A 25,772-nucleotide genomic window follows, 5' to 3' on the forward strand; every position below is an offset into this window, starting at 1 on the left:
CTTTTGATGCTTCTCTTGAGTCCTGTGTTTGAATGTCAGATGAAAGTCAGATAGACTTTTCAGGGACTGCAAGCTCTGGTATGCTAGTGCTCCGCCTACGGCTAGGACTGCCTGCCGTCCGGGACTGTGACCCACATCTGAGTATGGGTAAAGCAATAGAGTCTTCCTTCAGTGCAAGCAGAGAACTATGTAATCTTCTGCTCAGTTGTTTGACTCCTTTATCGTCTGTGGGCTGGGAGCTCAAGAAGCGGCTGCTTCCATTGGCTGATTAAGTGTCTCACAAAGCTTGTTCCTGGTTTGCTGGGGTTGGGTCTGTGCTGGTGTAGTCTCTGCTGGTGCAGCCTGTGCTGGACTACTCGACTCTCACACAAATGTGATGATAGACTTTTCCTGCGATCTTCTAAGTTGAGTCTGCTGGAAATTTATGTTACGCAGACCTTTGTGGGCTCTTCTGCTCTAGGGATAGTTTCATGGCATTATTTAAAGGTATTTGGAAGAATTTTTTGGGAGGACTCAAAGAAGTCACTGCCTTTTCTCTACCATCTTGGCTCTCCCTCATCCCTACTCCTTTGCCTTCAGAAATCTCAGATTCCAAGTCCTCTGATTTTTTATAATGCTGTAGTTAAATCTTGGTGTAATCTTAATGGTGACTCGATGGTATTGGAATAAATGATTTCTGGCCACTTGTAGTATTTTGTTCTGGATCTGGCAGTGTTTGAATTTGACTATAATATTCCAGGGAGTTACCATTATAGTATCTTTTTATAGGTGGTGATTAGTGGATACTTTCAATTAATATTTGGCCCTCTGGTTCTAAAATATGTGAGAACTTTTCCTTCATAAATTCTTGAAATATGATATCTGTATTATCTCTTTCTTCATGGATTTCAGATAATTCAATAATCATTATATTCTCTCTCCTCACTCTTTTTTTTAGATAATTTGTTTTTCCAAATAGATATTTACATTTTCTGCTAATTTTTGTACTTTTGACGTTGTTTCATCGTTCACTGCGATCTCATGGACCCTTAGCTTCCACATTAACCAATTCTAATATAGAAGGAATTATTTTCTTTAGTAAAGATCAATACCTCTTTTCCCATTTGGTCACTTCTACTTTTTAAGTATTTTCTTTGGTATTTATTTTGTACCTCTTTGTACCCAAGGAATCAATTCTCTTTTCATAATTCTCTTACATTCTTCTTATTTCTTTTCCCAAATTTCATTTAGTTGCTCTTATTTGATTTTGAAATCATTTGGCCCCTACTTTTTCATCTCTTTTTTTAGATCTTCACATCATTTTTTCTTCTGAGTTGTGACACGATTTTCATTGTCACCATCAGTTTTTTTTTATGGTTAGGTTCTTTTTTTTTGGTTAGTTATTTTTCTACGCTACTTCTTGATTTCTGACTTTAAATTGAACTTGGATTCAGAATGGAGGTAACATGGCCTCAAGATTTAGACTTGTACATCCTGCTGTTTTTTAAGAGATTTGTAAGGTTTCAATGCTTTAAAGGTGGTGTAATGTGAGTAAAGGGATAATCACTGTTCTCCTGGTCTACATTCTATTCCTTACTCAGGAAGATCCCCTGATCCATTGCAATGATGAATGCTATTGCTCCTATTTCCAGACTGAAGCTGTTATCACAAGGTAAGGTTCTTGTTCTCTCTTTTTCCCTGGAATGGGACTTCCGCTTCACTGTGATGGCAACAATTGTTTTCTACCATAGAGCTACAGCTAGGACTTCTGCTTCCTAGTGATGGCAAGTTTTGATATTCACCCTGGAGCTACAGCTGAGACATCTGCTATTTTTTATGATGGCAAGTGCTCTTCCTTAACCCAGAGCTGGAGGTGGGACTTCTGCTACCTTGTTACTGGAAGTGCTGTTCTTCACCCGGAGCTGCAGCTGGGACTTCTGCTTCTTTGTGACTGCAAGTGCTGATCTTCACCCGGAGCTGCAGATGGGACTTCTGCTTCTTTGTGACAGGAACTGCTGTTCTTCACCCGGAGCTGCAGCTAGGACTTCAGCTTCTTTGGGAGAGGGACTGTTGTTCTTCACCTGGAGGTAAATCTACAACTTTTGGTTCTTTGTGACAGGAAGTGCTGTTCTTCACCCGGAGCTGCAGCTGGGACTTCAGCTTCTTTGGGAGAGGGAGTGTAGTTCTTCACCTGGAGGTAAATCTACAACTTTTGCTTCTTTGTGACAGGAAGTTCTGGTCTTCACCCGGAACTGCAGCTGGGACTTCTGCTTCCTTGGGACCGGAAGTGCGATTCTTCACCCGGAGCTGGAGCTGGGACTTCTGCTTCCTTGGGACAGGAAGTGCGGATCTTCACCCGGGAGCTGCAGCTGGGACTTCTGCTTCTTTGTGACAGGAACGCTGTTCTTCACCCAGGGCTGCAGCTGGGACTTCTGCTTCGTTGTGACAGGAACGGCTGTTCTTCACCCAGGGCTGTAGCTGGGACTTCTGCTTCCTTGGGACAGGAAGTGCAGTTCTTCACCCTGCATCTGCAGCTGGGACTTCTGCTATTTGTGACAGGAAATGCCGTTCTTCACCCAGAGCTGCAGCTGGGACTTCTGCTTCTTTGTGAAAGGAACTGCTGTTTTTCACCCAGAGCTACAGCTGGGAATTCTGCTTTCTTGTGACGTTTAGTGCTTTTCTTCATTGTAACCTGCAGCTGAGACCTTTGCTTTTTTTGTGAGGGCAAAGTTCTTTCTCCACCGCTAAGCTGCAGTTGAGACATTTGCTTTTTTGTGACTGCAAAGTTCTCTCAAAACACCTGAGCGGCAGCTGGATCTCTGCTTTTTTTGTGCTAGCAAAGTCCTCTCTCCACCCCTGAGCTGCAGCAGGCACTTTTGCTTTCTTATGATGGAAACTTTTGTTATTCACCCTGGAGCTGCACCTGAGACCTCTGCTTTTTGTAGTGATTGCAAAAGCCTCTGTCCACCAGTTAGCTGCAACTAGGACTTCTGCTTTCTTGAGATGGCAAGTGTTGTTTTTCACGTGGAGCTGCAGCTGAGACCTCTGCTTTTTTTGGTGACTGCAAAGGCCTCTCTCCAACCCTGAGCTGCACGAGGCACTTTTGTTTTTTGTGATGCTAAGTGTGGTTCTTCACCCTGGATCTGCAGCTAGGACTTCTGCTTCCTTGTGACAGGAACGGCTGTTCTTCACCCGGAGCTGCAGCTGGGACTTCTGTTTCCTTGGGACAGGAAGTGCGGATCTTCACCCGGGAGCTGCAGCTGGGACTTCTGCTTCTTTGTGACAGCAAGTGTGGTTCTTCACCCAGGGCTGCAGCTGGGACTTCTGCTTCCTTGGGACAGGAAGTGAGGTTCTTCACCCTGCATCTGCAGCTGGGACTTCTGCTATTTGTGACAGGAAATGCCGTTCTTGACCCGGAGCTGCAGCTGGGACTTCTGCTTCTTTGTGACAGGAACTGCTGTTTTTCACCCAGGGCTGCAGCTGGGACTTCTGCTTCCTTGTGACAGGAAGTGCGGATCTTCACCAGGAGCTGCAGCTAGGACTTCTGCTTCCTTGGGACTGGAAGTGCGGTTCTTCACCCGGAGCTGGAGCTGGGACTTCTGCTTCCTTGGGACAGGAAGTGCAGATGTTCACCCAGGAGCTGCAGCTGGGACTTCTGCTTCTTTATGACAGGAACTGCTGTTCTTCACCCGGAGGTGCAGCTGGGACTTCTGCTTCCTTGGGACCGGAAGTGCGGTTCTTCACCCGGAGCTGGAGCTGGGACTTCTGCTTCCTTGGGACAGGAAGTGCGGATCTTCACCTGGGAACAGCAGCTGGGAATTCTGCTTTCTTGTGACGGTTAGTGCTTTTCTTCACTGTAACCTGCAGCTGAGACCTTTGCTTTTTTTGTGAGGGCAAAGTTCTCTCTGCACCCCTAAGCCGCAGCTGAAACCTTTGCTTTTTTTGTGATGGCAAAGTTCTCTCTCCACCCCTAAGTTGCAGCTGAGATCTTTCCTTTTTTTTTTTTTTTTTGCAACGGCAAAGTTCTATCCCAAGGCCTGAGCTGCAGCTGGATCTTTGCTTTTTTTGTGCTAGCAAAGTCCTCTCTCCACCCCTGAGCTGCAGCAGGCACTTTTGCTTTCTTATGTTGGAAAGTTTTGCTCTTCACCCTGGAGCTGCAGCTGAGACCTCTGCTTTTTTTGGTGACTGCAAAGGCCTCTCACCACCCCTGAGCTGCAGGTGGCACTTTTGCTTTTTTGTGATGCTAAGTGTGGTTCTTCACCCTGGATCTGAAGCTGGGACTTCTGCTTCTTTGTGACAGGAACTGGTGTTCTTCACCCAGAGCTGCAGCTGGGACTTCTGCTTCCTTGGGGCAGGAAGTGCGGTTCTTCACCCGGAGCTGCAGCCGGGACATCTGCTTCGTTGTGACAGGAACGGCTGTTCTTCACCCAGGGCTGCAGCTGGGACTTCTGCTTCCTTGGGACAGGAACTGGTGTTCTTCACCCAGAGCTGCAGCTGGGACTTCTGCTTCCTTGGGACAGGAAGTGCGGTTCTTCACCCAGAGCTGCAGCTGGGACTTCTGCTTCATTGTGACAGGAACGGCTGTTCTTCACCCAGGATTTTAGCTGGGACTTCTGCTTTCTGGTGACGGTTAGTGCTGTTCTTCACCCAGGGCTGTAGCTGGGACTTCTGTTTCCTTAGGACAGGAAGTGTGGTTCTTCACCCTGCATCTGCAGCTTGGACATCTGCTTCCTTTGTGACAGGAACTGCTGTTCTTCACCCAGGGCTGCAGCTGGGACTTCTGCTTCCTTGGACAGGAAGTGCGTTTCTTTACCCAGAGCTGCAGCTGGGATATCTGCTTCGTTGTGACAGGAACGGCTTTTCGTCACCCAGGTCTGCAGCTGGGACTTCTGCTTCCTTGGGACAGGAAGTGCGTTTCTTCACCCAGAGCTGCAGCTGGGACTTCTGCGTCGTTGTGACAGGAACTGGTGTTCTTCACCCAGAGCTGCAGTTGGGACTTCTACATCCTTGGGACAGGAAGTGCGGTTCTTCACCCGGAGGTACAGCTGGGACATCTGCTTCCTTGTGACAGGAACGGCTGTTCTTCACCCAGGGCTGCAGCTTGGACTTCTGTTTCCTTGGGACAGGAAGTGTGCTTCTTCACCCAGAGCTGCAGCTGGGGCGACTGCTTCCTTTGTGACAGGAACGGCTGTTCTTCACCCAGGATTTTAGCTGGGACTTCTGCTTTCTGTTGACTGTTAGTGCTGTTCTTCACCCAGGGCTGCAGCTGGGACTTCTGTTTCCTTGGGACAAGAAGTGCGGATCTTCACCCGGGAGCTGCAGCTGAGACTTCTGCTTCTTTGTGACAGCAAGTGTGGTTCTTCACCCAGGGCTGCAGCTGGGACTTCTGCTTCCTTGGGACAGGAAGTGAGGTTCTTCACCCTGCATCTGCAGCTGGGACTTCTGCTGTTTGTGACAGGAAATGCTTTTCTTCACCCGGAGCTGCAGCTGGGACTTCTGCTTCTTTGTGACAGGATCTGCTGTTCTTCACCCAGAGCTGCAGCTGGGAATTCTGCTTCCTTGAGATGGTTAGTGCTTTTCTTCACTGTAACCTGCAGCTGAGACCTTTGCTTTTTTTGTGAGGGCAAAGTTCTCTCTCCACCCCTAAGCTGCAGTTGAGACCTTTGCTTTTTTGTGACGGCAAAGTTCTCTCACAACACCTGAGCGGCAGCTGGATCTCTGCTTTTTTTGTGCTAGCAAGGTCCTCTCTCCACCCCTGAGATGCAGCAGACACTTTTGCTTTCTTATGATGGAAACTTTTGTTCTTCACCCTGGAGCTGCACCTGAGACCTCTGCTTTTGTAGTGATTGCAAAGGCCTCTGTCAACTTCTTAGCTGCCACTAGGACTTCTGCTTTCTTGTGAAGGAAAGTGCTGTTCTTTGCCTGGAGCTGCACCTGAGACCTCTGCTTTTGTAGTGATTGCAAAGGCCTCTGTCCAACAGTTAGGTGCAACTAGGACTTCTGCTTTCTTGAGATGGCAAGTGCTGTTTTTCACCTGGAGCTGCAGCTGAGACCTCTGCTTTTTTTGGTGACTGCAAAGGCCTCTCTCCACCCCTGAGCTGCAGGTGGCACTTTTGCTTTTTTGTGATGCTAAGTGTGGTTCTTCACCCTGGATCTGCAGCTGGGACTTCTGCTGTTTGTGACAGGAAATGCTTTTCTTCACCCGGAGCTGCAGCTGGGACTTCTGCTTCCTTGGGACAAGAAGTGCGGATCTTCACCCGGGAGCTGCAGCTGGGACTTCTGCTTCCTTGGGAGAGGAAGGGAGGATCTTCACCCAGGGCTGCAGCTGGGACTTCTGCTTCCTTGGGAGAGGAAGTGAGGATCTTCACCCAGGGCTGCAGCTGGGACTTCTGTTTCCTTGGGACAAGAAGTGCGGATCTTCAACCGGGAGCTACAGCTGGGACTTCTGCTTCTTTGTGACAGCAAGTGTGGTTCTTCACCCAGGGCTGCACCTGGGACTTCTGCTTACTTGGGACAGGAAGTGAGGTTCTTCACCCTGCATCTGCAGCTGGGACTTCTGCTGTTTGTGACAGGAAATGCTTTTCTTCACCCGGAGCTGCAGCTGGGACTTCTGCTTCCTTGGGACAAGAAGTGCGGATCTTCACCCGGGAGCTGCAGCTGGGACTTCTGCTTCTTTGTGACAGCAAGTGTGGTTCTTCACCCAGGGCTGCAGCTGGGACTTCTGCTTCCTTGGGACAGGAAGTGAGGTTCTTCACCCTGCATCTGCAGCTGGGACTTCTGCTGTTTGTGACAGGAAATGCTTTTCTTCACCCGGAGCTGCAGCTGGGACTTCTGCTTCTTTGTGACAGGATCTGATGTTCTTCACCCAGAGCTGCAGCTGGGAATTCTGCTTCCTTGAGATGGTTAGTGCTTTTCTTCACTGTAACCTGCAGCTGAGACCTTTGCTTTTTTTGTGAGGGCAAAGTTCTCTCTCCACCCCTAAGCTGCAGTTGAGACCTTTGCTTTTTTTGTGACGGCAAAGTTCTCTCACCACACCTAAGCGGCAGCTGGATCTCTGCTTTTTTTGTGCTAGCAAGGTCCTCTCTCCACCCCTGAGATGCAGCAGGCACTTTTGCTTTCTTATGATGGAAACTTTTGTTCTTCACCCTGGAGCTGCACCTGAGACCTCGGCTTTTGTAGTGATTGCAAAGGCCTCTGTCCAACAGTTAGGTGCAACTAGGACTTCTGCTTTCTTGAGATGGCAAGTGCTGTTTTTCACCTGGAGCTGCAGCTGAGACCTCTGCTTTTTTTGGTGACTGCAAAGGCCTCTCTCCTGCCCTGAGATGCAGCAGGCACTTTTGCTTTCTTATGATGGAAACTTTTGTTCTTCAGCCTGGAGCTGCACCTGAGACCTCTGCTTTTGTAGTGATTGCAAAGGCCTCTGTCCAACAGTTAGGTGCAACTAGGACTTCTGCTTTCTTGAGATGGCAAGTGCTGTTTTTCACCTGGAGCTGCAGCTGAGACCTCTGCTTTTTTTGGTGACTGCAAAAGCCTCTCTCCACCCCTGAGCTGCAGGTGGCACTTTTGCTTTTTTGTGATGCTAAGTGTGGTTCTTCACTTTGGATCTGCAGCTGGGACTTCTGCTGTTTGTGACAGGAAATGCTGTTCTCCACCCGGAGCTGCAGCTGGGACTTCTACTTCCTTGGGACAGGAAGTGCGGATCTTCACCCGGGAGCTGCAGCTGGGACTTCTGCTTCTTTGTGACAGGAACGCTGTTCTTCACCCAGGGCCGCAGCTGGGACTTCTGCTTCTTTGTGACAGGAACGGCTGTTCTTCACCCAGGGCTGCAGCTGGGACTTCTGCTTCCTTGGGACAGGAAGTGCGGTTCTTCACCCGGAGCTGCAGCCGGGACATCTGCTTCGTTGTGACAGGAACGGCTGTTCTTCACCCAGGGCTGCTGCTGGGACTTCTGCTTCCTTGGGACAGGAAGTGCGTTTCTTCACCCAGAGCTGTAGCTGGGACTTCTGCTTCGTTGTAACAGGAAAGGCTGTTCTTCGCCCAGGATTGTAACTGGGACTTCGGCTTTCTGGTGACGGTTAGTGCTGTTCTTCACCCAGGGCTGCAGCTGGGACTTCTGTTTCCTTAGGACAGGAAGTGGGGATCTTCACCCAGGGCTGCAGCTGGGACTTCTGCTTCCTTGGGAGAGGAAGTGAGGATCTTCACCCTGCATCTACAGCTGGGACATCTGCTTCCTTTGTGACAGGAACGGCTGTTCTTCACCCAGGGCTGCAGCTGGGACTTCTGCTTCCTTGGGACAGGAAGTGCGGTTCTTCACCCGGAGCTGCAGCCGGGACATCTGCTTCGTTGTGACAGGAACGGCTGTTCTTCACCCAGGGCTGCTGCTGGGACTTCTGCTTCCTTGGGACAGGAAGTGCGGTTCTTCACCCAGAGCTGTAGCTGGGACTTCTGCTTTCGTTGTAACAGGAAAGGCTGTTCTTCGCCCAGGATTGTAACTGGGACTTCTGCTTTCTGGTGACGGTTAGTGCTGTTCTTCACCCAGGGCTGCAGCTGGGACTTCTGTTTCCTTAGGACAGGAAGTGGGGATCTTCACCCAGGGCTGCAGCTGGGACTTCTGCTTCCTTGGGAGAGGAAGTGAGGATCTTCACCCTGCATCTACAGCTGGGACATCTGCTTCCTTTGTGACAGGAACTGCTGTTCTTCACCCAGGGCTGCAGCTGGGACTTCTGTTTCCTTGGGACAGGAAGTGCGGATCTTCACCCGGGAGCTGCAGCTGGGACTTCTGCTTCTTTGTGACAGCAAGTGTGGTTCTTCACCCAGGGCTGCAGCTGGGACTTCTGCTTCCTTGGGACAGGAAGTGAGGTTCTTCACCCTGCATCTGCAGCTGGGACTTCTGCTGTTTGTGACAGGAAATGCTTTTCTTCACCCGGAGCTGCAGCTGGGACTTCTGCTTCTTTGTGACAGGATCTGCTGTTCTTCACCCAGAGCTGCAGCTGGGAATTCTGCTTCCTTGAGATGGTTAGTGCTTTTCTTCACTGTAACCTGCAGCTGAGACCTTTGCTTTTTTTGTGAGGGCAAAGTTCTCTCTCCACCCCTAAGCTGCAGTTGAGACCTTTGCTTTTTTTGTGAAGGCAAAGTTCTCTCACATCACCTGAGCGGCAGCTGAATCTCTGCTTTTTTTGTGCTAGCAAGGTCCTCTCTCCACCCCTGAGATGCAGCAGGCACTTTTGCTTTCTTATGATGGGAACTTTTGTTCTTCACCCTGGAGCTGCACCTGAGACCTCTGCTTTTGTAGTGATTGCAAAGGCCTCTGTCAACTTCTTAGCTGCCACTAGGACTTCTGCTTTCTTGTGAAGGAAAGTGCTGTTCTTTGCCTGGAGCTGCACCTGAGACCTCTGCTTTTGTAGTGATTGCAAAGGCCTCTGTCCATCAGTTAGGTGCAACTAGGACTTCTGCTTTCTTGAGATGGCAAGTGCTGTTTTTCACCTGGAGCTGCAGCTGAGACCTCTGCTTTTTTTGGTGACTGCAAAGGCCTCTCTCCACCCCTGAGCTGCAGGTGGCACTTTTGCTTTTTTGTGATGCTAAGTGTGGTTCTTCACCCTGGATCTGCAGCTGGGACTTCTGCTTCTTTGTGACAGGAACTGTTGTTCTTCACCCAGGGCTGCAGTTGGGACTTCTGCTTCCTTGGGACAGGAAGTGCGGTTCTTCACCTGGAGCTGCAGCTGGGACTTCTGCTTCGTTGTGACAGGAAAGGCAGTTCTTCACCCAGGATTGTAGCTGGGACTTCTGCTTTCTGGTGACGGTTAGTGCTGTTCTTCACCCAGGTCTGCAGCTGGGACTTCTGCTTCCTTACGACAGGAAGTGCGGATCTTCACCCAGGGCTGCAGCTGGGACTTCTGCTTCCTTGGGAGAGGAAGTGAGGATCTTCACCCAGGGCTGCAGCTGGGACTTCTGCTTCCTTGGAAGAGGAAGTGAGGATCTTCACCCAGGGCTGCAGCTGGGACTTCTGCTTCCTTGGGACAGGAAGTGAGGTTCTTCACCCTGCATCTGCAGCTGGGACTTCTGCTGTTTGTGACAGGAAATGCTTTTCTTCACCCGGAGCTGCAGCTGGGACTTCTGCTTCTTTGTGACAGGATCTGCTGTTCTTCACCCAGAGCTGCAGCTGGGAATTCTGCTTCCTTGAGATGGTTAGTGCTTTTCTTCACTGTAACCTGCAGCTGAGACCTTTGCTTTTTTTGTGAGGGCAAAGTTCTCTCTCCACCCCTAAGCTGCAGTTGAGACCTTTGCTTTTTTTGTGACGGCAAAGTTCTCTCACAACACATGAGCGGCAGCTGGATCTCTGCTTTTTTTGTGCTAGCAAGGTCCTCTCTCCACCCCTGAGATGCAGCAGGCACTTTTGCTTTCTTATGATGGAAACTTTTGTTCTTCACCCTGGAGCTGCACCTGAGACCTCTGCTTTTGTAGTGATTGCAAAGGCCTCTGTCAACTTCTTAGCTGCCACTAGGACTTCTGCTTTCTTGTGAAGGAAAGTGCTGTTCTTTGCCTGGAGCTGCACCTGAGACCTCTGCTTTTGTAGTGATTGCAAAGGCCTCTGTCCAACAGTTAGGTGCAACTAGGACTTCTGCTTTCTTGAGATGGCAAGTGCTGTTTTTCACCTGGAGCTGCAGCTGAGACCTCTGCTTTTTTTGGTGACTGCAAAGGCCTCTCTCCACCCCTGAGCTGCAGGTGGCACTTTTGCTTTTTTGTGATGCTAAGTGTGGTTCTTCACCCTGGATCTGCAGCTGGGACTTCTGCTTCTTTGTGACAGGAACTGCTGTTCTACACCCAGGGCTGCAGCTGGGACTTCTGCTTCGTTGTAACAGGAAAGGCTGTTCTTCGCCCAGGATTGTAACTGGGACTTCTGCTTTCTGGTGACGGTTAGTGCTGTTCTTCACCCAGGGCTGCAGCTGGGACTTATGTTTCCTTAGGACAGGAAGTGGGGATCTTCACCCAGGGCTGCAGCTGGGACTTCTGCTTCCTTGGGAGAGGAAGTGAGGATCTTCACCCTGCATCTACAGCTGGGACTTCTGCTTCCTTTGTGACAGGAACTGCTGTTCTTCACCCAGGGCTGCAGCTGGGACTTCTGTTTCCTTGGGACAGGAAGTGCGGATCTTCACCCGGGAGCTGCAGCTGGGACTTCTGCTTCTTTGTGACAGCAAGTGTGGTTCTTCACCCAGGGCTGCAGCTGGGACTTCTGCTTCGTTGTAACAGGAAAGGCTGTTCTTCGCCCAGGATTGTAGCTGGGACTTCTGCTTTCTGGTGACGGTTAGTGCTGTTCTTCACCCAGGGCTGCAGCTGGGAATTCTGCTTCCTTGAGATGGTTAGTGCTTTTCTTCACTGTAACCTGCAGCTGAGACCTTTGCTTTTTTTGTGAGGGCAAAGTTCTCTCTCCACCCCTAAGCTGCAGTTGAGACCTTTGCTTTTTTTGTGACGGCAAAGTTCTCTCACAACACCTGAGCGGCAGCTGGATCTCTGCTTTTTTTGTGCTAGCAAGGTCCTCTCTCCACCCCTGAGATGCAGCAGGCACTTTTGCTTTCTTATGATGGAAACTTTTGTTCTTCACCCTGGAGCTGCACCTGAGACCTCTGCTTTTGTAGTGATTGCAAAGGCCTCTGTCAACTTCTTAGCTGCCACTAGGACTTCTGCTTTCTTGTGAAGGAAAGTGCTGTTCTTTGCCTGGAGCTGCACCTGAGACCTCTGCTTTTGTAGTGATTGCAAAGGCCTCTGTCCACCAGTTAGGTGCAACTAGGACTTCTGCTTTCATGAGATGGCAAGTGCTGTTTTTCACCTGGAGCTGCAGCTGAGACCTCTGCTTTTTTTGGTGACTGCAAAGGCCTCTCTCCACCCCTGAGCTGCAGGTGGCACTTTTGCTTTTTTGTGATGCTAAGTGTGGTTCTTCACCCTGGATCTGCAGCTAGGACTTCTGCTTCTTTGTGACAGGAACTGTTGTTCTTCACCCAGGGCTGCAGTTGGGACTTCTGCTTCCTTGGGACAGGAAGTGCGGTTCTTCACCTGGAGCTGCAGCTGGGACTTCTGCTTCGTTGTGACAGGAAAGGCAGTTCTTCACCCAGGATTGTAGCTGGGACTTCTGCTTTCTGGTGACGGTTAGTGCTGTTCTTCACCCAGGTCTGCAGCTGGGACTTCTGCTTCCTTGGGAGAGGGAGGGAGGATCTTCACCCAGGGCTGCAGCTGGGACTTCTGCTTCCTTGGGAGAGGAAGTGAGGATCTTCACCCGGGAGCTGCAGCTGGGACTTCTGCTTCTTTGTGACAGCAAGTGTGGTTCTTCACCCAGGGCTGCAGCTGGAACTTCTGCTTCCTTGGGACAGGAAGTGAGGTTCTTCACCCTGCATCTGCAGCTGGGACTTCTGCTGTTTGTGACAGGAAATGCTTTTCTTCACCCGGAGCTGCAGCTGGGACTTCTGCTTCTTTGTGACAGGATCTGCTGTTCTTCACCCAGAGCTGCAGCTGGGAATTCTGCTTCCTTGAGATGGTTAGTGCTTTTCTTCACTGTAACCTGCAGCTGAGACCTTTGCTTTTTTTGTGAGGGCAAAGTTCTCTCTCCACCCCTAAGCTGCAGTTGAGACCTTTGCTTTTTTTGTGAAAGCAAAGTTCTCTCACATCACCTGAGCGGCAGCTGAATCTCTGCTTTTTTTGTGCTAGCAAGGTCCTCTCTCCACCCCTGAGATGCAGCAGGCACTTTTGCTTTCTTATGATGGAAACTTTTGTTCTTCACCCTGGAGCTGCACCTGAGACCTCTGCTTTTGTAGTGATTGCAAAGGCCTCTGTCAACTTCTTAGCTGCCACTAGGACTTCTGCTTTCTTGTGAAGGAAAGTGCTGTTCTTTGCCTGGAGCTGCACCTGAGACCTCTGCTTTTGTAGTGATTGCAAAGGCCTCTGTCCAACAGTTAGGTGCAACTAGGACTTCTGCTTTGTTGAGATGGCAAGTGCTGTTTTTCACCTGGAGCTGCAGCTGAGACCTCTGCTTTTTTTGGTGACTGCAAAGGCCTCTCTCCACCCCTGAGCTGCAGGTGGCACTTTTGCTTTTTTGTGATGCTAAGTGTGGTTCTTCACCCTGGATCTGCAGCTAGGACTTCTGCTTCTTTGTGACAGGAACTGTTGTTCTTCACCCAGGGCTGCAGTTGGGACTTCTGCTTCCTTGGGACAGGAAGTGCGGTTCTTCACCTGGAGCTGCAGCTGGGACTTCTGCTTCGTTGTGACAGGAAAGGCAGTTCTTCACCCAGGATTGTAGCTGGGACTTCTGCTTTCTGGTGACGGTTAGTGCTGTTCTTCACCCAGGTCTGCAGCTGGGACTTCTGCTTCCTTGGGAGAGGGAGGGAGGATCTTCACCCAGGGCTGCAGCTGGGACTTCTGCTTCCTTGGGAGAGGAAGTGAGGATCTTCACCCTGCATCTACAGCTGGGACTTCTGCTTCCTTTGTGACAGGAACTGCTGTTCTTCACCCAGGGCTGCAGCTGGGACTTCTGTTTCCTTGGGACAGGAAGTGCGGATCTTCACCCGGGAGCTGCAGCTGGGACTTCTGCTTCTTTGTGACAGCAAGTGTGGTTCTTCACCCAGGGCTGCAGCTGGAACTTCTGCTTCCTTGGGACAGGAAGTGAGGTTCTTCACCCTGCATCTGCAGCTGGGACTTCTGCTGTTTGTGACAGGAAATGCTTTTCTTCACCCGGAGCTGCAGCTGGGACTTCTGCTTCTTTGTGACAGGATCTGCTGTTCTTCACCCAGAGCTGCAGCTGGGAATTCTGCTTCCTTGAGATGGTTAGTGCTTTTCTTCACTGTAACCTGCAGCTGAGACCTTTGCTTTTTTTGTGAGGGCAAAGTTCTCTCTCCACCCCTAAGCTGCAGTTGAGACCTTTGCTTTTTTTGTGAAAGCAAAGTTCTCTCACATCACCTGAGCGGCAGCTGAATCTCTGCTTTTTTTGTGCTAGCAAGGTCCTCTCTCCACCCCTGAGATGCAGCAGGCACTTTTGCTTTCTTATGATGGAAACTTTTGTTCTTCACCCTGGAGCTGCACCTGAGACCTCTGCTTTTGTAGTGATTGCAAAGGCCTCTGTCAACTTCTTAGCTGCCACTAGGACTTCTGCTTTCTTGTGAAGGAAAGTGCTGTTCTTTGCCTGGAGCTGCACCTGAGACCTCTGCTTTTGTAGTGATTGCAAAGGCCTCTGTCCAACAGTTAGGTGCAACTAGGACTTCTGCTTTGTTGAGATGGCAAGTGCTGTTTTTCACCTGGAGCTGCAGCTGAGACCTCTGCTTTTTTTGTGGACTGCAAAGGCCTCTCTCCACCCCTGAGCTGCAGGTGGCACTTTTGCTTTTTTGTGATGCTAAGTGTGGTTCTTCACCCTGGAGCTGCAGCTGGGACTTCTGCTTCGTTGTGACAGGAAAGGCAGTTCTTCACCCAGGATTGTAGCTGGGACTTCTGCTTTCTGGTGACGGATAGTGCTGTTCTTCACCCAGGTCTGCAGCTGGGACTTCTGCTTCCTTGGGAGAGGAAAGGAGGAACTTCACCCAGGGCTGCAGCTGGGACTTCTGCTTCCTTAGGACAGGAAGTGCGGATCTTCACCCAGGGCTGCAGCTGGGACTTCTGCTTCCTTGGGAGAGGAAGTGAGGATCTTCACCCAGGGCTGCAGCTGGGACTTCTGCTTCCTTAGGACAGGAAGTGCGGATCTTCACCCAGGGCTGCAGCTGGGACTTCTGCTTCCTTGGGAGAGGAAGTGAGGATCTTCACCCAGGGCTGCAGCTGGGACTTCAGCTTCCTTAGGAGAGGACGTGCGGATCTTCACCCAGGGCTGCAGCTGGGACTTCTGCTTCCTTAGGAGAGGACGTGCGGATCTTCACCCAGGGCTGCAGCTGGGACTTCTGCTTCGTTGTAACAGGAAAGGCTGTTCTTCGCCCAGGATTGTAGCTGGGACTTCTGCTTTCTGGTGACGGTTAGTGCTGTTCTTCGCCCAGGATTGTAGCTGGGACTTCTGCTTTCTGGTGACGGTTAGTGCTGTTCTTCACCCAGGGCTGCAGCTGGGACTTCTGCTTCCTTGGGAGAGGAAGTGAGGATCTTCACCCTGCATCTACAGCTGGGATGTCTGCTTCCTTTGTGACAGGAACTGCTGTTCTTCACCCAGGGCTGCAGCTGGGAATTCTGCTTCCTTGAGATGGTTAGTGCTTTTCTTCACTGTAACCTGCAGCTGAGACCTTTGCTTTTTTTGTGAGGGCAAAGTTCTCTCTCCACCCCTAAGCTGCAGTTGAGACCTTTGCTTTTTTTGTGACGGCAAAGTTCTCTCACAACACCTGAGCGGCAGCTGGATCTCTGCTTTTTTTGTGCTAGCAAGGTCCTCTCTCCACCCCTGAGATGCAGCAGGCACTTTTGCTTTCTTATGATGGAAACTTTTGTTCTTCACCCTGGAGCTGCACCTGAGACCTCTGCTTTTGTAGTGATTGCAAAGGCCTCTGTCAAATTCTCAGCTGCCACTAGGACTTCTGCTTTCTTGTGAAGGAAAGTGCTGTTCTTTGCCTGGAGCTGCACCTGAGACCTCTGCTTTTGTAGTGATTGCAAAGGCCTCTGTCCAACAGTTAGGTGCAACTAGGACTTCTGCTTTCTTGAGATGGCAAGTGTTGTTTTTCACCTGGAGCTGCAGCTGAGACCTCTGCTTTTTTTGGTGACTGCAAAGGCCTCTCTCCACCCCTGAGCTGCAGGTGGCACTTTTGCTTTTTTGTGATGCTAAGTGTGGTTCTTCACCCTGGATCTGCAGCTGGGACTTCTGCTTCTTTGTGACAGGAACGGCTGTTCTTCACCCAGGGCTGCAGTTGGGACTTCTGCTTCCTTGGGACAGGAAGTGCGGTTCTTCACCTGGAGCTGCAGCTGGGACTTCTGCTTCGTTGTGACAGGAAAGGCAGTTCTTCACCCAGGATTGTAGCTGGGACTTCTGCTTTCTGGTGACGGTTAGTGCTGTTCTTCACCCAGGTCTGCAGCTGGGACTTCTGCTTCCTTGGGAGAGGAAGGGAGGAACTTCACCCAGGGCTGCAGCTGGGACTTCTGCTTCCTTAGGACAGGAAGTGCGGATCTTCACCCAGGGCTGCAGCTGGGACTTCTGCTTCCTTGGGAGAGGAAGTGAGGATCTTCACCCAGGGCTGCAGCTGGGACTTCTGCTTCCTTAGGAGAGGAAGTGCGGATCTTCACCCAGGGCTGCAGCTGGGACTTCTGCTTCGTTGTAACAGGAAAGGCTGTTCTTCGCCCAGGATTGTTGCTGGGACTTCTGCTTTCTGGTGACGGTTAGTGCTGTTCTTCACCCAGGGCTGCAGCTGGGACTTCTGTTTCCTTGGGACAGGAAGTGCGGATCTTCACCCGGGAGCTGCAGCTGGGACTTCTGCTTCTTTGTGACAGCAAGTGTGGTTCTTCACCCAGGGCTGCAGCTGGGACTTCTGCTTCCTGGGGACAGGAAGTAAGGTTCTTCACCCTGCATCTGCAGCTGGGACTTCTGCTGTTTGTGACAGGAAATGCTTTTCTTCACCCGGAGCTGCAGCTGGGACTTCTGCTTCTTTGTGACAGGATCTGCTGTTCTTCACCCAGAGCTGCAGCTGGGAATTCTGCTTCCTTGAGATGGTTAGTGCTTTTCTTCACTGTAACCTGCAGCTGAGACCTTTGCTTTTTTTGTGAGGGCAAAGTTCTCTCTCCACCCCTAAGCTGCAGTTGAGACCTTTGCTTTTTTTGTGACGGCAAAGTTCTCTCACAACACCTGAGCGGCAGCTGGATCTCTGCTTTTTTTGTGCTAGCAAGGTCCTCTCTCCACCCCTGAGATGCAGCAGGCACTTTTGCTTTCTTATGATGGAAACTTTTGTTCTTCACCCTGGAGCTGCACCTGAGACCTCTGCTTTTGTAGTGATTACAAAGGCCTCTGTCAACTTCTTAGCTGCCACTAGGACTTCTGCTTTCTTGTGAAGGAAAGTGCTGTTCTTTGCCTGGAGCTGCACCTGAGACCTCTGCTTTTGTAGTGATTGCAAAGGCCTCTGTCCAACAGTTAGGTGCAACTAGGACTTCTGCTTTCTTGAGATGGCAAGTGTTGTTTTTCACCTGGAGCTGCAGCTGAGACCTCTGCTTTTTTTGGTGACTGCAAAGGCCTCTCTCCACCCCTGAGCTGCAGGTGGCACTTTTGCTTTTTTGTGATGCTAAGTGTGGTTCTTCACCCTGGATCTGCAGCTGGGACATCTGCTTCGTTGTGACAGGAACTGCTGTTCTTCACCCAGGGCTGCAGCCGGGACATCTGCTTCGTTGTGACAGGAACGGCTGTTCTTCACCCAGAGCTGCAGCTGGGACTTCTGCTTCCTTGGAAGAGGAAGTGCGGATCTTCACCCAGGGCTGCAGCTGGGACTTCTGCTTCCTTGGAAGAGGAAGTGCGGATCTTCACCCAGGGCTGCAGCTGGGACTTCTGCTTCCTTGGGAGAGGAAGTGAGGATCTTCACCCAGGGCTGCAGCTGGGACTTCTGCTTCCTTGGGAGAGAAAGTGGGGATCTTCACCCAGGGCTGCAGCTGGGACTTCTGCTTCGTTGTAACAGGAAAGGCTGTTCTTCGCCCAGGATTGTTGCTGGGACTTCTGCTTTCTGGTGACGGTTAAGTGCTGTTCTTCACCCAGGGCTGCAGCTGGGACTTCTGCTTCCTGGGGACAGGAAGTGAGGTTCTTCACCCTGCATCTGCAGCTGGGACTTCTGCTGTTTGTGACAGGAAATGCTTTTCTTCACCCGGAGCTGCAGCTGGGACTTCTGCTTCTTTGTGACAGGATCTGATGTTCTTCACCCAGAGCTGCAGCTGGGAATTCTGCTTCCTTGAGATGGTTAGTGCTTTTCTTCACTGTAACCTGCAGCTGAGACCTTTCCTTTTTTTGTGAGGGCAAAGTTCTCTCTCCACCCCTAAGCTGCAGTTGAGACCTTTGCTTTTTTTGTGACGGCAAAGTTCTCTCACAACACCTGAGCGGCAGCTGGATCTCTGCTTTTTTTGTGCTAGCAAGGTCCTCTCTCCACCCCTGAGATGCAGCAGGCACTTTTGCTTTCTTATGATGGAAACTTTTGTTCTTCACCCTGGAGCTGCACCTGAGACCTCTGCTTTTGTAGTGATTGCAAAGGCCTCTGTCAACTTCTTAGCTGCCACTAGGACTTCTGCTTTCTTGTGAAGGAAAGTGCTGTTCTTTGCCTGGAGCTGCACCTGAGACCTCTGCTTTTGTAGTGATTGCAAAGGCCTCTTTCCAACAGTTAGGTGCAACTAGGACTTCTGCTTTCTTAGGATGGCAAGTGCTGTTTTTCACCTGGAGCTGCAGCTGAGACCTCTGCTTTTTTTGGTGACTGCAAAGGCCTCTCTCCACCCCTGAGCTGCAGGTGGCACTTTTGCTTTTTTGTGATGCTAAGTGTGGTTCTTCACCCTGGATCTGCAGCTGGGACTTCTGCTTCTTTGTGACAGGAACGGCTGTTCTTCACCCAGGGCTGCAGTTGGGACTTCTGCTTCCTTGGGACAGGAAGTGCGGTTCTTCACCCGGAGCTGCAGCCGGGACATCTGCTTCTTTGTGACAGGAACGGCTGTTCTTCACCCAGGGCTGCAGCCGGGACATCTGCTTCGTTGTGACAGGAACGGCTGTTCTTCACCCAGAGCAGCAGCTGGGACTTCTGCTTCGTTGTAACAGGAAAGGCTGTTCTTCGCCCAGGATTGTTGCTGGGACTTCTGCTTTCTGTGACGGTTAGTGCTGTTCTTCACCCAGGGCTGCAGCTGGGACTTATGTTTCCTTAGGACAGGAAGTGGGGATTTTCACCCAGGGCTGCAGCTGGGACTTCTGCTTCCTTGGGAGAGGAAGTGAGGATCTTCACCCTGCATCTACAGCTGGGACTTCTGCTTCCTTTGTGACAGGAACTGCTGTTCTTCACCCAGGGCTGCAGCTGGGACTTCTGTTTCCTTGGGACAAGAAGTGCGGATATTCACCCGGGAGCTGCAGCTGGGACTTCTGCTTCTTTGTGACAGCAAGTGTGGTTCTTCACCCAGGGCTGCAGCTGGGACTTCTGCTTCCTTGGGACAGGAAGTGAGGTTCTTCACCCTGCATCTGCAGCTGGGATTTCTGCTGTTTGTGACAGGAAATGCTTTTCTTCACCCGACGCTGCAGCTGGGCCTTCTGCTTCTTTGTGACAGGATCTGCTGTTCTTCACCCAGAGCTGCAGCTGGGAATTCTGCTTCCTTGAGATGGTTAGTGCTTTTCTTCACTGTAACCTGCAGCTGAGACCTTTGCTTTTTTTGTGAGGGCAAAGTTCTCTCTCCACCCCTAAGCTGCAGTTGAGACCTTTGCTTTTTTTGTGACGGCAAAGTTCTCTCACAACACCTGAGCGGCAGCTGGATCTCTGCTTTTTTTGTGCTAGCAAGGTCCTCTCTCCACCCCTGAGATGCAGCAGGCACTTTTGCTTTCTTATGATGGAAACTTTTGTTCTTCACCCTGGAGCTGCACCTGAGACCTCTGCTTTTGTAGTGATTACAAAGGCCTCTGTCAACTTCTTAGCTGCCACTAGGACTTCTGCTTTCTTGTGAAGGAAAGTGCTGTTCTTTGCCTGGAGCTGCACCTGAGACCTCTGCTTTTGTAGTGATTGCAAAGGCCTCTGTCCAACAGTTAGGTGCAACTAGGACTTCTGCTTTCTTGAGATGGCAAGTGTTGTTTTTCACCTGGAGCTGCAGCTGAGACCTCTGCTTTTTTTGGTGACTGCAAAGGCCTCTCTCCACCCCTGAGCTGCAGGTGGCACTTTTGCTTTTTTGTGATGCTAAGTGTGGTTCTTCACCCTGGATCTGCAGCTGGGACATCTGCTTCGTTGTGACAGGAACTGCTGTTCTTCACCCAGGGCTGCAGCCGGGACATCTGCTTCGTTGTGACAGGAACGGCTGTTCTTCACCCAGAGCTGCAGCTGGGACTTCTGCTTCCTTGGAAGAGGAAGTGCGGATCTTCACCCAGGGCTGCAGCTGGGACTTCTGCTTCCTTGGAAGAGGAAGTGCGGATCTTCACCCAGGGCTGCAGCTGGGACTTCTGCTTCCTTGGGAGAGGAAGTGAGGATCTTCACCCAGGGCTGCAGCTGGGACTTCTGCTTCCTTGGGAGAGAAAGTGGGGATCTTCACCCAGGGCTGCAGCTGGGACTTCTGCTTCGTTGTAACAGGAAAGGCTGTTCTTCGCCCAGGATTGTTGCTGGGACTTCTGCTTTCTGGTGACGGTTAGTGCTGTTTCTTCACCCAGGGCTGCAGCTGGGACTTCTGCTTCCTTGGGAGAGGCAGTGAGGATCTTCACCCTGCATCTACAGCTGGGACGTCTGCTTCCTTTGTGACAGGAACTGCTGTTCTTCGCCCAGGGCTGCAGCTGGGACTTCTGTTTCCTTGGGACAGGAAGTGCGGATCTTCACCCGGGAGCTGCAGCTGGGACTTCTGCTTCTTTGTGACAGCAAGTGTGGTTCTTCACCCAGGGCTGCAGCTGGGACTTCTGCTTCCTGGGGACAGGAAGTGAGGTTCTTCACCCTGCATCTGCAGCTGGGACTTCTGCTGTTTGTGACAGGAAATGCTTTTCTTCACCCGGAGCTGCAGCTGGGACTTCTGCTTCTTTGTGACAGGATCTGATGTTCTTCACCCAGAGCTGCAGCTGGGAATTCTGCTTCCTTGAGATGGTTAGTGCTTTTCTTCACTGTAACCTGCAGCTGAGACCTTTCCTTTTTTTGTGAGGGCAAAGTTCTCTCTCCACCCCTAAGCTGCAGTTGAGACCTTTGCTTTTTTTGTGACGGCAAAGTTCTCTCACAACACCTGAGCGGCAGCTGGATCTCTGCTTTTTTTGTGCTAGCAAGGTCCTCTCTCCACCCCTGAGATGCAGCAGGCACTTTTGCTTTCTTATGATGGAAACTTTTGTTCTTCACCCTGGAGCTGCACCTGAGACCTCTGCTTTTGTAGTGATTGCAAAGGCCTCTGTCAACTTCTTAGCTGCCACTAGGACTTCTGCTTTCTTGTGAAGGAAAGTGCTGTTCTTTGCCTGGAGCTGCACCTGAGACCTCTGCTTTTGTAGTGATTGCAAAGGCCTCTTTCCAACAGTTAGGTGCAACTAGGACTTCTGCTTTCTTAGGATGGCAAGTGCTGTTTTTCACCTGGAGCTGCAGCTGAGACCTCTGCTTTTTTTGGTGACTGCAAAGGCCTCTCTCCACCCCTGAGCTGCAGGTGGCACTTTTGCTTTTTTGTGATGCTAAGTGTGGTTCTTCACCCTGGATCTGCAGCTGGGACTTCTGCTTCTTTGTGACAGGAACGGCTGTTCTTCACCCAGGGCTGCAGTTGGGACTTCTGCTTCCTTGGGACAGGAAGTGCGGTTCTTCACCCGGAGCTGCAGCCGGGACATCTGCTTCTTTGTGACAGGAACGGCTGTTCTTCACCCAGGGCTGCAGCCGGGACATCTGCTTCGTTGTGACAGGAACGGCTGTTCTTCACCCAGAGCAGCAGCTGGGACTTCTGCTTCGTTGTAACAGGAAAGGCTGTTCTTCGCCCAGGATTGTTGCTGGGACTTCTGCTTTCTGTAGACGGTTAGTGCTGTTCTTCACCCAGGGCTGCAGCTGGGACTTATGTTTCCTTAGGACAGGAAGTGGGGATTTTCACCCAGGGCTGCAGCTGGGACTTCTGCTTCCTTGGGAGAGGAAGTGAGGATCTTCACCCTGCATCTACAGCTGGGACTTCTGCTTCCTTTGTGACAGGAACTGCTGTTCTTCACCCAGGGCTGCAGCTGGGACTTCTGTTTCCTTGGGACAAGAAGTGCGGATATTCACCCGGGAGCTGCAGCTGGGACTTCTGCTTCTTGTGACAGCAAGTGTGGTTCTTCACCCAGGGCTGCAGCTGGGACTTCTGCTTCCTTGGGACAGGAAGTGAGGTTCTTCACCCTGCATCTGCAGCTGGGATTTCTGCTGTTTGTGACAGGAAATGCTTTTCTTCACCCGACGCTGCAGCTGGGCCTTCTGCTTCTTTGTGACAGGATCTGCTGTTCTTCACCCAGAGCTGCAGCTGGGAATTCTGCTTCCTTGAGATGGTTAGTGCTTTTCTTCACTGTAACCTGCAGCTGAGACCTTTGCTTTTTTTGTGAGGGCAAAGTTCTCTCTCCACCCCTAAGCTGCAGTTGAGACCTTTGCTTTTTTTGTGACGGCAAAGTTCTCTCACAACACCTGAGCGGCAGCTGGATCTCTGCTTTTTTTGTGCTAGCAAGGTCCTCTCTCCACCCCTGAGATGCAGCAGGCACTTTTGCTTTCTTATGATGGAAACTTTTGTTCTTCACCCTGGAGCTGCACCTGAGACCTCTGCTTTTGTAGTGATTGCAAAGGCCTCTGTCAACTTCTTAGCTGCCACTAGGACTTCTGCTTTCTTGTGAAGGAAAGTGCTGTTCTTTGCCTGGAGCTGCACCTGAGACCTCGGCTTTTGTAGTGATTGCAAAGGCCTCTGTCCAACAGTTAGGTGCAACTAGGACTTCTGCTTTCTTGAGATGGCAAGTGCTGTTTTTCACCTGGAACTGCAGCTGAGACCTCTGCTTTTTTTGGTGACTGCAAAGGCCTCTCTCCACCCCTGAGCTGCAGGTGGCACTTTTGCTTTTTTGTGATGCTAAGTGTGGTTCTTCACCCTGGATCTGCAGCTGGGACTTCTGCTTCTTTGTGACAGGAACTGCTGTTTTTCACCCAGGGCTGCAGTTGGGACTTCTGCTTCCTTGGGACAGGAAGTGCGGTTCTTCACCCGGAGCTGCAGCCGGGACATCTGCTTCTTTGTGACAGAAACGGCTGTTCTTCACCCAGGGCTGCAGCCGGGACATCTGCTTCGTTGTGACAGGAACGGCTGTTCTTCACCCAGAGATGCAGCTGGGACTTCTGCTTCGTTGTGACAGGAAAGGCAGTTCTTCACCCAGGATTGTAGCTGGGACTTCTGCTTTCTGGTGACGTTTAGTGCTGTTCTTCACCCAGGTCTGCAGCTGGGACTTCAGCTTCCTTGGGAGAGGAAGGGAGGATCTTCACCCAGGGCTGCAGCTGGGACTTCTGCTTCCTTAGGACAGGAAGTGCGGATCTTCACCCAGGGCTGCAGCTGGGACTTCTGCTTCCTTGGAAGAGGAAGTGCGGATCTTCACCCAGGGCTGCAGCTGGGACTTCTGCTTCCTTGGGAGAGGAAGTGAGGATCTTCACCCGGGAGCTGCAGCTGGGACTTCTGCTTCTTTGTGACAGGATCTGCTGTTCTTCACCCAGAGCTGCAGCTGGGAATTCTGCTTCCTTGAGATGGTTAGTGCTTTTCTTCACTGTAACCTGCAGCTGAGACCTTTGCTTTTTTTGTGAGGGCAAAGTTCTCTCTCCACCCCTAAGCTGCAGTTGAGACCTTTGCTTTTTTTGTGACGGCAAAGTTCTCTCACAACACCTGAGCGGCAGCTGGATCTCTACTTTTTTTGTGCTAGCAAGGTCCTCTCTCCACCCCTGAGATGCAGCAGGCACTTTTGCTTTCTTATGATGGAAACTTTTGTTCTTCACCCTGGAGCTGCACCTGAGACCTCTGCTGTTGTAGTGATTGCAAAGGCCTCTGTCAACTTCTCAGCTGCCACTAGGACTTCTGCTTTCTTGTGAAGGAAAGTGCTGTTCTTTGCCTGGAGCTGCACCTGAGACCTCTGCTTTTGTAGTGATTGCAAAGGCCTCTGTCCACCAGTTAGGTGCAACTAGGACTTCTGCTTTCTTGAGATGGCAAGTGCTGTTTTTCACCTGGAGCTGCAGCTGAGACCTCTGCTTTTTTTGGTGACTGCAAAGGCCTCTCTCCACCCCTGAGCTGCAGGTGGCACTTTTGCTTTTTTGTGATGCTAAGTGTGGTTCTTCACCCTGGATCTGCAGCTGGGACTTCTGCTTCTTTGTGACAGGAACTGCTGTTCTTCACCCAGGGCTGCAGTTGGGACTTCTGCTTCCTTGGGACAGGAAGTGCGGTTCTTCACCCGGAGCTGCAGCCGGGACATCTGCTTCGTTGTGACAGGAACGGCTGTTCTTCACCCAGGGCTAAAGCTGGGACTTCTGCTTCCTTGGGACAGGAAGTGCGTTTCTTCACCGAGAGCAGCAGCTGGGACTTCTGCTTCGTTGTAACAGGAAAGGCTGTTCTTCGCCCAGGATTGTAGCTGGGACTTCTGCTTTCTGGTGACGGTTAGTGCTGTTCTTCACCCAGGGCTGCAGCTGGGACTTCTGTTTCCTTAGGACAGGAAGTGCGGATCTTCACCTGGAGCTGCAGCTGGGACTTCTGCTTCCTTGGGAGAGGAAGTGAGAATCTTCACCCTGCATCTACAGCTGGGACGTCTGCTTCCTTTGTGACAGGAACTGCTGTTCTTCACCCAGGGTTGCAGCTGGGACTTCTGTTTCCTTGAGACAAGAAGTGCGTATCTTCACCCGGGAGCTGCAGCTGGGACTTCTGCTTCTTTGTGACAGCAAGTGTGGTTCTTCACCCAGGGCTGCAGCTGGGACTTCTGCTTCCTTGGGACAGGAAGTGAGGTTCTTCACCCTGCATCTGCAGCTGGGACTTCTGCTGTTTGTGACAGGAAATGCTTTTCTTCACCCGGAGCTGCAGCTGGGACTTCTGCTTCCTTGGGACAAGAAGTGAGGATCTTCACCCGGGAGCTGCAGCTGGGACTTCTGCTTCTTTGTGACAGCAAGTGTGGTTCTTCACCCAGGGCTGCAGCTGGGACTTCTGCTTCCTTGGGACAGGAAGTGAGGTTCTTCACCCTGCATCTGCAGCTGGGACTTCTGCTGTTTGTGACAGGAAATGCTTTTCTTCACCCGGAGCTGCAGCTGGGACTTCTGCTTCCTTGGGAAAAGAAGTGCGGATCTTCATCTGGGAGCTGCAGCTGGGACTTCTTCTTCTTTGTGACAGCAAGTGTGGTTCTTCACCCAGGGCTGCAGTTGGGACTTCTGCTTCCTTGAGATGGTTAGTGCTTTTCTTCACTGTAATCTGCAGCTGAGACCTTTGCTTTTTTTGTGAGGGCAAAGTTCTCTCTCCACCCCTAAGCTGCAGTTGAGACCTTTGCTTTTTTTGTGACGGCAAAGTTCTCTCACCACACCTGAGCGGCAGCTGGATCTCTGCTTTTTTTGTGCTAGCAAGGTCCTCTCTCCACCCCTGAGATGCAGCAGGCACTTTTGCTTTCTTATGATGGAAACTTTTGTTCTTCACCCTGGAGCTGCACCTGAGACCTCTGCTTTTGTAGTGATTGCAAAGGCCTCTGTCCACCAGTTAGGTGCAACTAGGACTTCTGCTTTCTTGAGATGGCAAGTGCTGTTTTTCACCTGGAGCTGCAGCTGAGACCTCTGCTTTTTTGGTGACTGCAAAGGCCTCTCTCCACCCCTGAGCTGCAGGTGGCACTTTTGCTTTTTTGTGATGCTAAGTGTGGTTCTTCACCCTGGATCTGCAGCTGGGACTTCTGCTTCTTTGTGACAGGAACTGCTGTTCTTCACCCAGGGCTGCAGTTGGGACTTCTGCTTCCTTGGGACAGGAAGTGCGGTTCTTCACCCGGAGCTGCAGCCGGGACATCTGCTTCGTTGTGACAGGAACGGCTGTTCTTCACCCAGGGCTGAAGCTGGGACTTCTGCTTCCTTGGGACAGGAAGTGCGTTTCTTCACCCAGAGCAGCAGCTGGGACTTCTGCTTCGTTGTAACAGGAAAGGCTGTTCTTCGCCCAGGATTGTAGCTGGGACTTCTGCTTTCTGGTGACGGTTAGTGCTGTTCTTCACC

The 25,772-nt window shown here is 51.2% G+C and overlaps 1 protein-coding gene across 7 annotated transcripts in view; it reads right to left on the reverse strand.

Annotated features, from left to right (window-relative positions):
- LOC141548888 (uncharacterized) overlaps positions 1-25,772 on the reverse strand; it is an 83,551-nt gene that overhangs the window by 11,554 nt on the left and 46,225 nt on the right. For 5 of the 7 annotated variants that reach the window (XM_074278152.1, XM_074278150.1, XM_074278154.1 and 2 more), the window contains one exon: positions 1-25,772. This exon is cut by the window's right edge. The gene's annotated coding sequence lies outside the window, so the exon portion shown is untranslated. The other 2 variants (XM_074278156.1, XM_074278155.1) reach the window with 2 other exon arrangements.

The sequence above is a fragment of the Sminthopsis crassicaudata genome, chromosome X (genome assembly GCF_048593235.1).
Source record: "Sminthopsis crassicaudata isolate SCR6 chromosome X, ASM4859323v1, whole genome shotgun sequence".
NCBI lineage: Eukaryota > Metazoa > Chordata > Mammalia > Dasyuromorphia > Dasyuridae > Sminthopsis > Sminthopsis crassicaudata.